Source organism: Molossus molossus, unplaced genomic scaffold, assembly GCF_014108415.1.
Source record: "Molossus molossus isolate mMolMol1 unplaced genomic scaffold, mMolMol1.p scaffold_m16_p_1, whole genome shotgun sequence".
Taxonomy (NCBI): domain Eukaryota; kingdom Metazoa; phylum Chordata; class Mammalia; order Chiroptera; family Molossidae; genus Molossus; species Molossus molossus.
The window spans coordinates 170,069,963-170,083,032 of record NW_023425344.1 but is presented as its reverse complement, the minus strand read 5'-3'; positions in this window follow the sequence as shown (position 1 = coordinate 170,083,032).

Here is a 13,070-nt window from a genome sequence, read left to right as displayed (position 1 = left end):
TATGTTCTCTAATTACAATTTTATAATCACCCTCTCACTATCGTGGTTTGATTTTGGCATAAAGTTAGTGATGAAATATCAACTCCTATTTACATGCGAATGAAGAGGAGAATTTTGAGGTAAATGGTGAATCATCATTGTTCGGACATTGGTGATGAACATTCTCTTTTAAGCTCCTTCTACTGGGAACACAAGTTGGAGGATTCCCTGTGACCCACTAAGAGTATAAATGCATATTTGGATATAAACAGAAAGTGGTATCAGTCTCATCATGCCAAGTGAGTGCTTTAAATAAAGATTTTTAGTTTTAAATAAATAGAATTTAGACTTAAGATTTAGCTTACTGAGGTCCTATTGCTATTTGACTCCTAGTCTTCCCCATCATGCTGAGCAAATGCTGCGTAGATGCAAATGTCTTCTATGGAGGCAGGTAGGGATATCCCTGGTACATAAACGTACATTGTCCACTTGAACTAATACCTTCATATTGATGAAAGGCTTCACATCAAAATAGAAAAGAATTTGCCAGTATGGTTTTCCTGTAACATGTACATAATCTTGAGTCAGTCCCCAAATCAATGAAGAAGGGCTCCCATAGCTGTTTGGGCCACTGCAGAGGGTGGGCAAAAGTAGGTTTACAGTTATAATACAAAAAAACAATATAATTAATAAATAAGAACACAAGAGTAAACACTGCTTTGCATACTCACAGCTGTAAACCTCCTTTTGCCCACTACTGTATAAGGCACGGGGCACCTCAACTCTGAAGCTACTTGCAATCTTTTGTTCCTTCCTGACTCCACTCCACTAGTTCCATGTGTCTTAAAGCTGCAGCTTCAAGTGTGAAGAGTGCTCACTAAGGGATAGAAGTTGGAAACACTGTAACAGAAGCCATTGCTCTTGACCATTGGACTACTTTTCATAGAGCGCTCTCTGTGGTATTACCATTAACAATCCACACTAATTTATAAATTATTTTATAGCCAGTTCTCACTTCCACCCCCAGAAGAATGATAGGATTTGTGATCTTCTTGTCCCCTCACCACTTCAGAAGATTTTTAGAATGTTAAAGATCTTGAATAGTGGGTGTGCCATAGAAAGTTTAAGTCTGGGCCAGGCTGGTGTGGCTCAGTGGTTGAGCGTTGACTCATGCATCAAATGGTCGCTGGTTCTATTCCTAGTCAGGGCACATGCCCAGGTTGTGTGGGCCCAATCCCCTGTGGGAGGCTGGTGGGAGGCGGCCACCAGATGTTCTCTCTCATTAATGTTTCTCTCTCTCCCTTTCCTTTCCTCTCTCTCTAAAATCAACAAAGAAAAATAATTATATATAAAAAAAGAAAGTTTAAGTCTGGAATAAAAAAAGAAATTAAGGATTTTCGAAGTCATTCATTTTTAGGGTTCATTTTGTGTCATATCTAAGCTTTGGGGGTTTTGTTTGTTTTAAACATTACAGCATTTCTTCGGTTTTCAACTGAATAGGTAGGGGTATGTAAGGGATTCCTCTCTTGCTAACTACACAGAATGGGGCTTCTTTTCTGTCATTTTGAGTCAACCCACCTAGAATTTTAATAATTTTTTGTTCACATTAAAAACAAGAAAATGCTAATCAGACTTCTTTATCTTTACTTTAAAAAAATTTTTATGTTTTTGCATATCAGAAAAGATTACAACAAGGGAAACAGTAAAAGTGTCTCATAAATTCATTCATTCAGCAAACTTATTGAACAACTATTATGTGCCAGACACCAAACTGGTACTGGCTAACAGCAGTCCACAAAGGGGGAGAAAAGAGTGTGGTTGTCTTCAGCTCTAATTTAAGAATGTGAAATGTGACCACTATCAGATCACACAGGCTTAGAATTTTCTTCTGTTCCCCTGATGTCTGTTCTCTTGGGGAAAAACGAAAAAACTTCTCTGGCAGGAAATGTTAGTCAAGATGAAAAATGTTCATCAGCATTAATTCTAACTTTATAACTTTAGAAAAGATATATCTATGTCTCCAACTTGGGTGTTGCAATTTGAAAGTTCTTTATGAACTTATAAAACGGCATAAACTTCCATTTTTTTGAGCATCTGAAATGAATCCTTTACACTAAAATGGCTCTTAGGAGCAAGAACAAGTAATGATTTGCATTATAAGCTAATAAGATAGGGGGTTAGGCACATCTCTACCATAACATCTTTTTTTTTTATTCACTTTTATAGAGATTCTCTCCCATTCCTGCTTAAATGAACTTGGAAAATTGTTCACCATTCAGTATTGTTTAAATTATAAGGCACAAATCTGTCATCTGGTTTTTAAATATTTTTCCCCTTTGGTAATGTAGATGAGTAATATCATCTCCATTCTTTAAGGATATGCTAATGTAATGATAGTATAATTTTGAAAAAAATTAGTTTTTTTTTATATCTCACATCTAGAAACCTCCTGACATATTAGAAAATATAATATTCTGCTAAAAATACACTTTGCTAGCCAGCCTTCCTGAACACTCGTACTTCAGTGAATTGTACTTTTCTGTTCAAAAAGTGCTATAAGGCCTCTCACACTAGCAAAGCCCAGGGAGAAGTCTTTGTGAAGTGACTTTATGTTTCATGGTACCAGCTAGTAAAAACTGTGGCTTTATTATTAGTCATGATAGTTCATTCTAGATCCCAAAGTCACTTCCAATGTAGGAGTATGAAAAAAGGGCCTATTCTGCCAACAAAGAGTACCCAGGATGTCTTGTTTCATACTTATGATTCTTTTATATTATACTCCAAGATTTTACATCCTCAAGAAAAGAACACTAACATTAGACAGAGATGTGTTTTGCTTTCACAATGTCCCTGTATACCAGATGCCTGCTTGTTTCAATTTGTGGTAGAAAAAAATATATATTTTTATACAATTTCAATTTCACATTTCTCTGCAAGTTGAGTGCCCAAATCTTAGCAAGTTAGCAATACTTTCTCTACTGAAGCAAATGTGAAAAGCCAGAAGTTTATGCCAGTGACAAGAAGTAATAATCCTCCAGATTTCTTTAAAAGATTTTGATTTTTTTTTCCTTATTACTATCTGATAAGGGACACTTTTTCCTGATTTTTGCTCCCTGTTAGTAATGAGAATCCTAGTTCTATTTCTATTCAAAACGGGAACTGTCAAGTAACAAACTTCTAACTTACGTTCCAAGGAAACTGCTTGTCAGCGCCTATCCTGAGGTCACTTATCATCCCCCTCCTGCCCTTCCCATGAGTGAATTCTCCCAGAACGATTTGTTATATATAAAGTGGAGGATTTAGAAACCGGCTGATTGGTGGACTCGCCTGCTACCACTAAAGTTTTCCTGGTACCTTTTAGATGCTACTGCAGGATTACATGACTAATTCGCTCCTCTCCTCGTCTCCTGGCAGCTAAATGGGAACATTGGAGAGCTGCCAGGAGGAGGTAGCCAACCTGCGTGCCCTTGATGGTGCCTGCCAGCTTTTTAATAACAGAAGTAGGGTCAAGTAAGTGAAATCACAAACCGAGGAGAGTATTCTGAGAATGCAAAGGCAGTTAATGTCCTTCCAAGCCTCAGATGGCTGGCAACCCTTGGCAGAGTAATCTATGATTTGTGGCAACTGACCCCTTCACTGTGACTGTTATCTGTGTATTCACTAGAAACATATTTACAGAATCTCTCCATTAGCAAAGATGCCTTGTGTGTGATTACCCAATTGTCATGGTCACACCAGGGTTTTGATACAGTTCCTATTCACGAATAAAAAACTGCACTAAACTGCACACAGGATTGATTTAAAGCAGGGATCCTCAATCAAACAGATGACGATTTCTGATAGATCTAAGAGATTATCAGTCTTGTTCCCCCTTCTTCCCTAACTCCAAGACCACCTCCTCCCAAAAAGTCTTAAGAAGTCTTAATAAAGTTAAGAATAATTAGATACAAAAATTATCCAGAGACGAATCTCTTTAAAATAAACTCCATCTCAGAAAATATGGGACAGCACCACTTGCTTAAACTACTCAACATTGCTCCCATTCAGTGTCAGCAAAGTACTTTCTTCTCACTTAAAATGTCTTAGTTGCAAAGGCAGACACAGGTTGATTATGGACTAGCTTTCCTTCATGCTTATGGAATAAAATACCAGAAAAATACATAGTTTTTTCCCTCTGTGAGGAATGATAATGAGAGCACTTGCTATTCAAAAGTTTATTGGGAAATTTAACAAGGGACGCCCCCCCCCCCAAATAAATAGCATTGAGGTACTCTGGTGGAAAACTCCCCTTGTTTACATCCTATGTTGAGTCACTCCCACCTTAGTATTAACTGAGAAAGACAAAGCAGTAATTTAGGGAACCGCAATAAACGCAGTAGGAGCAAATACGTGGTCATGAATCAAAACGGAAAAAAAAAAAAAAGAAAAAAAAACAATAACCCAGCGTCCTTGTCATGTGTCTCCCAAATAAGCTGTCTGAAGACATAAAAGTGACAGAGTCGCACCAGATAAGAAGGTGATAACGTCAACAAGGATCAAGAAATACAACTAAGGTGACCTGACATGACAGTTAGTAACCGTGGGCGACCCTTGGGAACCGCATCGGTTTAAATGCCCTGGCAATGCTGAGATCCGGTAGACCTGGGCGACTGGCTGTCCGAAGCCCGGCGGGCGGCGGCGCCCCAGCCCCGCGCTCTGGGCCCCTGGGGCCTGGCGGGAGCGAGCTAGAGGCCGCCCGGGGCCTTGAGGATCTCGGGGCCGGGTCTCCCGAGATCCGACGCCCGCCCAGCGGGTAGGGACGCAGAGGAAGGCCTGGAGGGGGTGAGCCTCCCCCCTGCCCCCCCTCCCCGTGCCACCGCAGGCCGCGGGGCCCAAGCTCAGCCCTCCCGGCAGGTCCCGCACCCGCGCCGCGGTCGGCTGACCACGCCGAGCACCTTAGCAGCGTCTGCTCCACCTCAGGAGGCGAGAGGCCAGACCTGCACCCCCTGCCCAGAGCCCACGCAGGGACCAGCCCGCTGCGAAGGTGGGAGAGCTCGGCGCCTGAGCGGGACCTCAGTGCCCCGTCCCCGACTTGGAGGCGCCCGGAGCTCGGGCGCCCCTCGAAACTGAGTCATTTCAACGCCGTTCTTCCCAGGCGACCCGAATTCAACCCCTGCGAAGATGCTCCGGGCATCAGCTTGCAACAGCGGAAGAAAGAAGAGTTATTTAAATGGAGGAGGGGTGGGCGGGAGGACAGGGAGGAAACGTCCAGAAAAAGAAATCTCATCACCCCCAAAACCGTTTCTAAGAAGTCCTGAAGTTTTACGCCTGGAGATTTCACTTTAAAAGCTGGAAAAAATAATTATTCCACTGCTTTTAATTGAAGTAAACAAAGTGCAACAAATCCTAACTCAAATATGATTGCAGTGAGATTAGGGTCTAATTGCTTAGGGTTCAGGTGGAATCTGCGGGCTAAATCCTACAGGGCCAATCTGAGTTTCACAATCATTCTGTCAAAAGGAGAGCGATGAGAGCCCACACGCTTCCTAACAAGTCATTTTTAACAGTTACAAGCTTCGCACAAAGACCACACAGGGCGTCTAAGAGATGCAAATCTAATCCCTGGTCATTCTACAGGCCTTCAACAAAGATGTGCTAAACCCTAATAGAAAAGAAATCAGTTCTCTGTCACCAGCCCATGGTAAAATCTATTAGAGAATGGACAGAGCCGCATCTACAGCAGTGGCTGCAAAGGTTAAGGACAAGTACAAATAAGAGAGACCCAGTTTTGTTTTCCGTGTGAAATATCGGGAGAAGCTAACCCCAAATGAGTGACGGGGTTCGATCCGTGGCTTCGCATTCATTTGAATGCTAGAAGAAGGGGGAAAAATAAACACACACACATTAAGACTTTTGAAGACTCCATTTCTGAGTTTAGGAGAGATGAAACAAATTCCCCCCAAAGTTGAAAATCTTTGCCTCCGAAATTATCGAAGAATATTAAAGAGAAGGAGCGCGAAGAGAAGAGGGAGAACCCGGGCGTCTGGGACCGGCCGGCTGACTCCGCGCCCAGGCTCCCGGTCCTTCCGGGGGAGCCCAGGCGGGCCGGGGGCCCGGGACGCTGGGGCCGAGCAGCGGGCGCCGACGGCGGGGAGTCTGAGCGCCGCCCTCCAGCCGCGACAAGCCGGCGCTCGACCGCGGTCGCTCTCCCGGACCTCACTCGCCGGCCGCGGGGCGTCTCAAATGTGCCCTCCAGTGCTTACCGACCAGACGAGGTCCTCGCTACGTGTCCTGCCGGGCATTCAAAGGGTTAATGTGCTACAGATCTATCAGTGTGTGTGCGAGACCCTTCAAAAAGGAAGGGCCCCGGGATCCAGGCCCCTCGGGGAAGCTCCCGCGGGCTGGGGTGGTGAGGTGGGGGCATGGTGGGTGGTGGAAGGTGGGGGGTGGAATTTCCTTCGCCACCCCGCGGGCAGAGCCCCCGGGGGCCGGACAGGTCGGGACTCCTCCGGCGCCGCAGTAGCCGGGCTCAGAGGCTGCGAACAGCCGGAGTCGGGCGGCGGGAGGAGGGGTCAGGGAGCGCGCCCGGCTCCCGAAGGGGACCGCGAGGGGAGACGCGGCCCGCTGCTGCCGGACCAGGCCCGCCCGAGGGCAGGAAGCCGGTCGCCCTTTGGGGACCTGCCTTCCATCCTGGGAAGTGGTTCAGAATCCGAAGGTCAGGGCAGCGGGGTGGGCTCAGCTCCGGGTCCCAGCGTAATGGCCCTTCCATTTTCCCAGGCAGCTGGGGCTCCCTCCACGTGGCACCTCCTTCGAGGCCGCTCTGGCAGGAACGAAAGGGGGCGCTGTACACTCACCAGGGTCGGGAAAGACCCAGGAGCTCTCCTTTTTGTCAAGTCTCTTCTTCGATTGCTGAGAGGAAGGGTGGGACACTTGAGGGAAAAGAAAGGAGTTTTGTGTTTCCACAGGAGTTTCCAGAAGCCACAATTTCTTCTCCTGGTGGCTTCACCCTCTGCCCTCCAGGTTCCCCCTAGTTTGTTCCTCCCCAGAGCACAGAGCTCAGAGCTGGCCAAGCTGGAGGAGCAGTCTGGAGTCTGGCGTCTGGCTGGCTAATCCCAGTCCCTGGCTTCCCAGCTCTGTGACTCTTTAATTTGCTCTGGCAGAATGTCTCTATTCTTAAATTCTGGCAGTAGGGAATGAAGGGGTTGCTAGATTTGCCTCTCGACTCAGAGACAAACCACTATACACACATCTACTTCCTCCCCGTCCAGTTCTGTGTCTGACTAGGCCAGGCATATGCTTCAGGTCGGGGCTATATTTATTCCTTCCTATCTAAGGACATTAATTGAATTTCTCTGTGCTGCAGCTTCTCTTTGCTTCTGTCATTTTTCTCGATAGTACTCTGATAGGGTGACCTTGGCGGTTCTCTGGTCTTCTTACCCCCCACTGGCCTCCCACGCGGGCCTTACTGGCTTTCATTCCTTATGGCTTAGCTCATGCACTCTACCTGTGTTCCCCAGTACCGGCATTGGGAAAATGATGCCTGTGAAGTAAGACTTCACTGTAAGTCTGGAATTGGACAAGAAATCAAGTAAAACATAGGCATTGAAATGTAGAAATAGAAAATGAAGAGGACAAGGAAACTAATGAAAAGTAGATAATAGAGTCAAACCAGGCTATAAATACAAGAATATGATGCTCTTGCAGGTGACTTTTGGGCTCTAAGGAGGATCTCCCATATCTGCCTTGGGAGACGAGGAGGGGGCTCCCTGAGGAAGAGAAGCTGGGGTTTCTTCTCCCTTCTTCTGATGAGGCAACAGTCCTGAGCCTGTGTATCCTTGGTTCCCAGGGAAGTTCAGGAGGGTGGGAAGGAATCAATACAGCCAACCGCCACTCCAGAAATGGTCCCATAGTTTCTATGTCTGTATAGGGCAGTCAGGTGGCTGAAACTTCCTGCCCTGACAGTCTGCTCTGGCTCTCTGCTGCTCCAGGGCACATTCTTGTGTAGCCGTACCCCCCCCCCCCCACTCTCGGTCTACTCATCCTAACCTAGGTTAGGCTGCAGCCCTGTCCTCAGGTGGATGAGCTAGCTCCCCTTCATCCTAGCAGATTGGGTTCTTCTCAGTTCTAGTAGTTCTGTCCTCCCAGTGCAGAAGACGGGGAGCCTGGAGGTCTGACCTCCCCCCTTGGCTCTGAGTAAATTAATGCCTCAGGACCACTCTCGTTTATCCAGAGAACAGATTCTAGAAAGGAAAAAAAAATCTAGAGAGTTTACAGCTGGTGTGTGTGTGTGTGTGTGTGTGTGTGTGATGTCTTTAGATCTTTGTGGTCTCTATAATTTGACATCTGTTTAAAGAGAACACCGGGGCTTTTAGGATAAATTTTGCAAAAAATTGAGCAAGCCAGCAGGACTTGTGCAGAATATCCCCACCTTCATTCCCTCACACATGCCCCCTCCGTCTTTTGGTTCTCCTGAGATCTTCCCAGGGGCAAAAATGATTTGCAAGGATGTCTAAAAACACAGCGCCTGCCCCATAGGCACCAACTTGAGGTTAATAAATTATCCTCTTTTGAAATAAAAGTGGAATAGGCATTGAACACACTACTATTAGATTGAGTTTCAGACAACTAGAAAGTTTGTTAGATGTTGTTACGTGGGCAGAGAGACAAAAATCTCCCCTTTCTTTAGGAAAACTCATTAGGGAAATAATGGTTCATTTGTTTGATTTTGTTTATTTGTTCAAATAAAGATTGTGTTTTAAGATCGGTTTAAAAATTCTTCAAGTTAGGGTTTGGATCTCTGTGGGAACACATGTCTACTAATGTCTATATATTCTAGGGCAGAAATTCACAAGAAATTTCTGCTTATCTGTACACCAGACTTCTTGGCGTGGTCTCCCGAAGGTGCTGGGGCCCAGTGGGCAGGCGTCTGAGACCCGAAATGGAACCGGATGGAGAAATCACCCGCTGGCCTCCGTATGAGGTCGGGGGAGGCTGGGTGGGAGCAAACTGTGAGGCCTTGCCCTGGGCCAGGGGGTTGGGGGTCAGGGTGGTGGTGGAGGCCTTGGACTGGGTTCGGAGGGAGCCCGAGGACGGTGCGGGGTGCCGAGTCCGCAGGCTGGAAGGGGACGGTCCCTTAAAGCTGCTTCTCCTGGTCCTGGAAACCGAAACTTTCTACTACAAAAGACCAGAAAATAGCTGGAGATTTTCAGTGCCCACACTTGTAGCTGAGACCCCCTGAAGTCCAAATTGAAACGGGGGGGGCGCGAGGGGCCCCCAGGTCTTTGGTGGTGCCACCGGGAGACCGCGGAGCGGGCCCCTGGGTTTCGGTCGCAGCTTTGCGCCCCGGCCCGCAGACATCCCTCTCGCCCCCGCTACACCCAAGCAGGGCTTCGCGGCTCCAACACGCGAATTTTAACCTCGGACAACCACTTCTGGAGGCCCTTACTTCAGAAATAAAGTTCGAATTTTCCATCAAATCTTGTACCCGTGTACTCTTCTCCAAATGACTCCACTAGCGCGGAGAAGCACCGTGTTTCTCTCTCACCTATTTTTGTCGGGTGTCCCCCCTCCAACCATGGAGTCTGGATTTTCTAAACAATTAAGTTATATATTCAACAGGAATATTCTATTCAAAATACAACGGGACTAAACACTGATGCATAAGGTCTGAGGCTTGAAGAAAATATTTAGTGCTTGCCTGCAGATTCTGTCGCCCATCATCTGCTCAGAAAGCCCTCGGTATCTTTCAGCGTGTCCGGCTCTTATGATTGCAAATGGCCCTGTTTTCAAATGGAAATAAGACTTGCAAACTGATTATGTGTATTGAATCGGAATCACTCCCCAGATCCTCTTGTTTAAAATGTATTGAAAAAAGGATGATGGCTGCAGACCTCTGTAACCAGCTCCCTCTCTTCTCAGGGAGGTCGATCTATTTTGAAACTTTTTGCTATTTGGGCATGTTTCAGCTAGATAATTACATTGCCATTGTATTACTGGCCCAAGGCAAATACAGGGTACACACACTGCCTCCCAGCAGGCTCCCCTGCCCTCCCCGTTAGCATCACTGCAGAAGCATCACACACACCACACGTCTACCACTCTGCCCCAACAATTTGACCCAAAGACCAGATATAGCCAGCAAGACACAGCTGTATCAAAAACACCAGCAGAATCCCACATACTTTGAGTAGGCACAGTTGTTCTTGCCTCTTCCCCTCTCCTCCCCTCCTTTCCAAGCCTGTCTCCTTTCCTCTCTTGGCTTACCAATGAGCAGAACCAGACACACAAACTCCCAGCTTCCGTAGACATCCAACCAACGAAATCTAAGTATTTACCCATGTCAAACGTTTTCAACAACTAATTTCGGGTTGGTGTTGCATTGTAGTTGTTGGAAAACAGTTCATACTGGAAGGTTATTGTCAACTGTCAGGGATGCAATGAAGTCCCTATATGTTACCATACATCTCAAAGATTTCCTCTTTGCTCCCATTTAGTGCTAGAGTATGGCTGTGGGTGGATTGACTTTTTGTTAAATATTTCCAAAGGCTCTCCTGTTTAATTTCAGTATGAAGCCCATGAGATGTGCAGGCATATATCTGAGCTTTACCTGTTGTGTGTTGTGGGGATGATAGATTGCCGCACTTTCAAAGGTTACCACACCTAGACTCAGCCTCGGCAGTCCTGCCAGGAATAGTAATCAACATTTCTGTTAATATCTCAGGTTAGTGAGCAAAAATGAACTAGCTTCAACTTCTAGCCCTGGCTAGAGGTGGAGATTTGTGTTCTGTGCACAATTGTGCTACAAGGGTTGCAATTCTTTCTGAAGCACACTCAGAAGGGAAGGATGAAGCCATCGTGCCCAACTTGCTCCTCCTTCTTTAGTCCCCACCCTTGCAGACCTCAAGGCACCGTGGAGTGGCCCGGAGGGGAGAAGGGTTAATCCTCTGAGGCTTCAGAGTCTCCTCTGAAAGAGCCTGCCAACCCAAGTCTGTTTAGAAACCTGGTGCTCTGGGGGCTCTTGCAAGGACCCTAACTGGCTGAGTTCCCTCCATACCTGGGCATAGCTGGATGTGTTAAACCATTGACCCGGTCTCCTAGGTTAGAACAGAGCAAGCAGCCAGCTTAGAGGCACCAGCTCTCTCTCAGTCCTCTTCGTGTCATTACGGTAATTCCCAGGTTTACATCTGAGCGCTCGCACTCAGCCCTGTGTGTTCTGGAGAGATCAGGTAAATCGGCACTCTGACCAAATAAACCCGTGTTTTCCTAGAGCTGTGGACACCTTCAAGCAGTGGCATTGGGAGGGAGAGTGTAAGGCAATTTGGAGACCCTGTTGTTCTCTGTGATTTTCCCAAGAAAGGCTACAGGGTTTTGCGATGGGGAAGGGTATCCAAGGACTCTTTTCATGTGGCCTGACATCTTTGATTTTGTAGAAATGACACAAGCAACAATCATCAAAATCCCTAGAAATGCAATGTTTAACATTGCACCAACCTCCTGTTGCTACTGACAATTCTATCTAGCAATCCGAGACAGGATTCCAGGAAAAGTATGAAATAGGGCAAGGGAAAAGGAAAAGTTTGTCTTTGTTCTTGACGGACTACACTCAGAACTGCCCTCTTATTCCCACTACTCCATGAAGTCCAGAACGGGTGGTGGTGGTGGTGGAGCCTTTGCTATAAACAGGGGTCAGAAACATTTCCATTTATTTTTGTTAACTGGCAATAGTATAAAACAACTTATATTAATGATTTTTATTAGTGGATGATGTAGGTGCAGCAAATGAAAACAGTTTTTGTTATAGATTGTTTTAAGAAGTTTCATCTACAGCTGTATGTCTCAGGCAACAAGTTCATTTTCTTTAAGAATAAATTTTAATATTTTCCCATAAGTTCTCTAGTTTCATGTCAAGATAAATTAATGTTCCAATTCAAAGTGGGCAAAACTAAGGAAAGTTTTTGTTTACTTGATTTTCTTTTTTTTTTTTCAGGGAAACTCAGTTTCACGTGACATCTTAATTGAGGTAATGAATGTGTTCAATTTTCTGGCATCCCCTAAAAGATCCCCTAAAAGAATCATATATTATTTTTTTCTTTTTAAGTCTATTATAAAATAGACACATAAGGTAGATACTTATATGCCTGTACTTCTATATTATATACACAGACAGGTGTCTGTATGCAACTGCTTATACTTACAATACAGACTGAGCAGAATCAGATGTCACTATTGTGTTGGAGGAAAGAGTCCTCTTTAGCAAGGCCTATTGCCTGCAATTTTAAAAATGTGTCTTTCTATTTCAAGCAGAGCACTAATAGTGATCGATTATATTGTGGTGTCCTGCAAGTAACTAAAAAGAAAGAAAACACGAAAATGAATTTAAACCTCATTTTCCCCAGAAACTGTTACAATTCCTAATAACAAAGACGATGCATGTTTAGGAAGGAGAGACCAAATGGGAAACACTATCAAATGAAGAGCCTGGGGCCGGTCCTAGATGCCCTCCAACTAGGGCATTAGGTCACTGTCAGAGGGAAATGCAGCCAGCCACTTCAGCTATGGCTTCAGACGAGGCAGAAGCTGTTCTGTCAAGTTGCTGAGCCTGCTCCTCCTCCATTCCTTTGAGAATCATCAAGAAAAGTACAGAAACACAACTACATGAGGGAGGAGGCATGCAGACCCTGGCCCTCCCCTTCAATAAAACACAGTCTTTCCTCTACTCCCATCCATACCCAATTCCTCCTGCCACTTGGGCAGACGAGCTCACCACAGACAGTGACTCACGATAGGACACTCCTTCCAAAGAAGCACCAGAAAACTTTCTGCACTCCAAGTTGAAGCAGGAGCCCCAAATGGCCCCACAGAGGGTGGCCTGAAGCTTCAGGAATACAACTGCACAACCACAAACATACCAGCCAAGAAGGTAGGGAGGGCCAGCGGAAGGTGGTGTCCAGGCTCTCCTAATAGGAACCTGGCTAAGCAAGAAAAACATTCGGTCTCATCCTTCTCAATACTCATGCCTGTCACTTCCCTTCCATTCTAAAAGAAAGCCGCATTTGAAACAAACAAGACAGCAAACCATGCCCAAGAATCATATCATCTCAGATTCACATTTC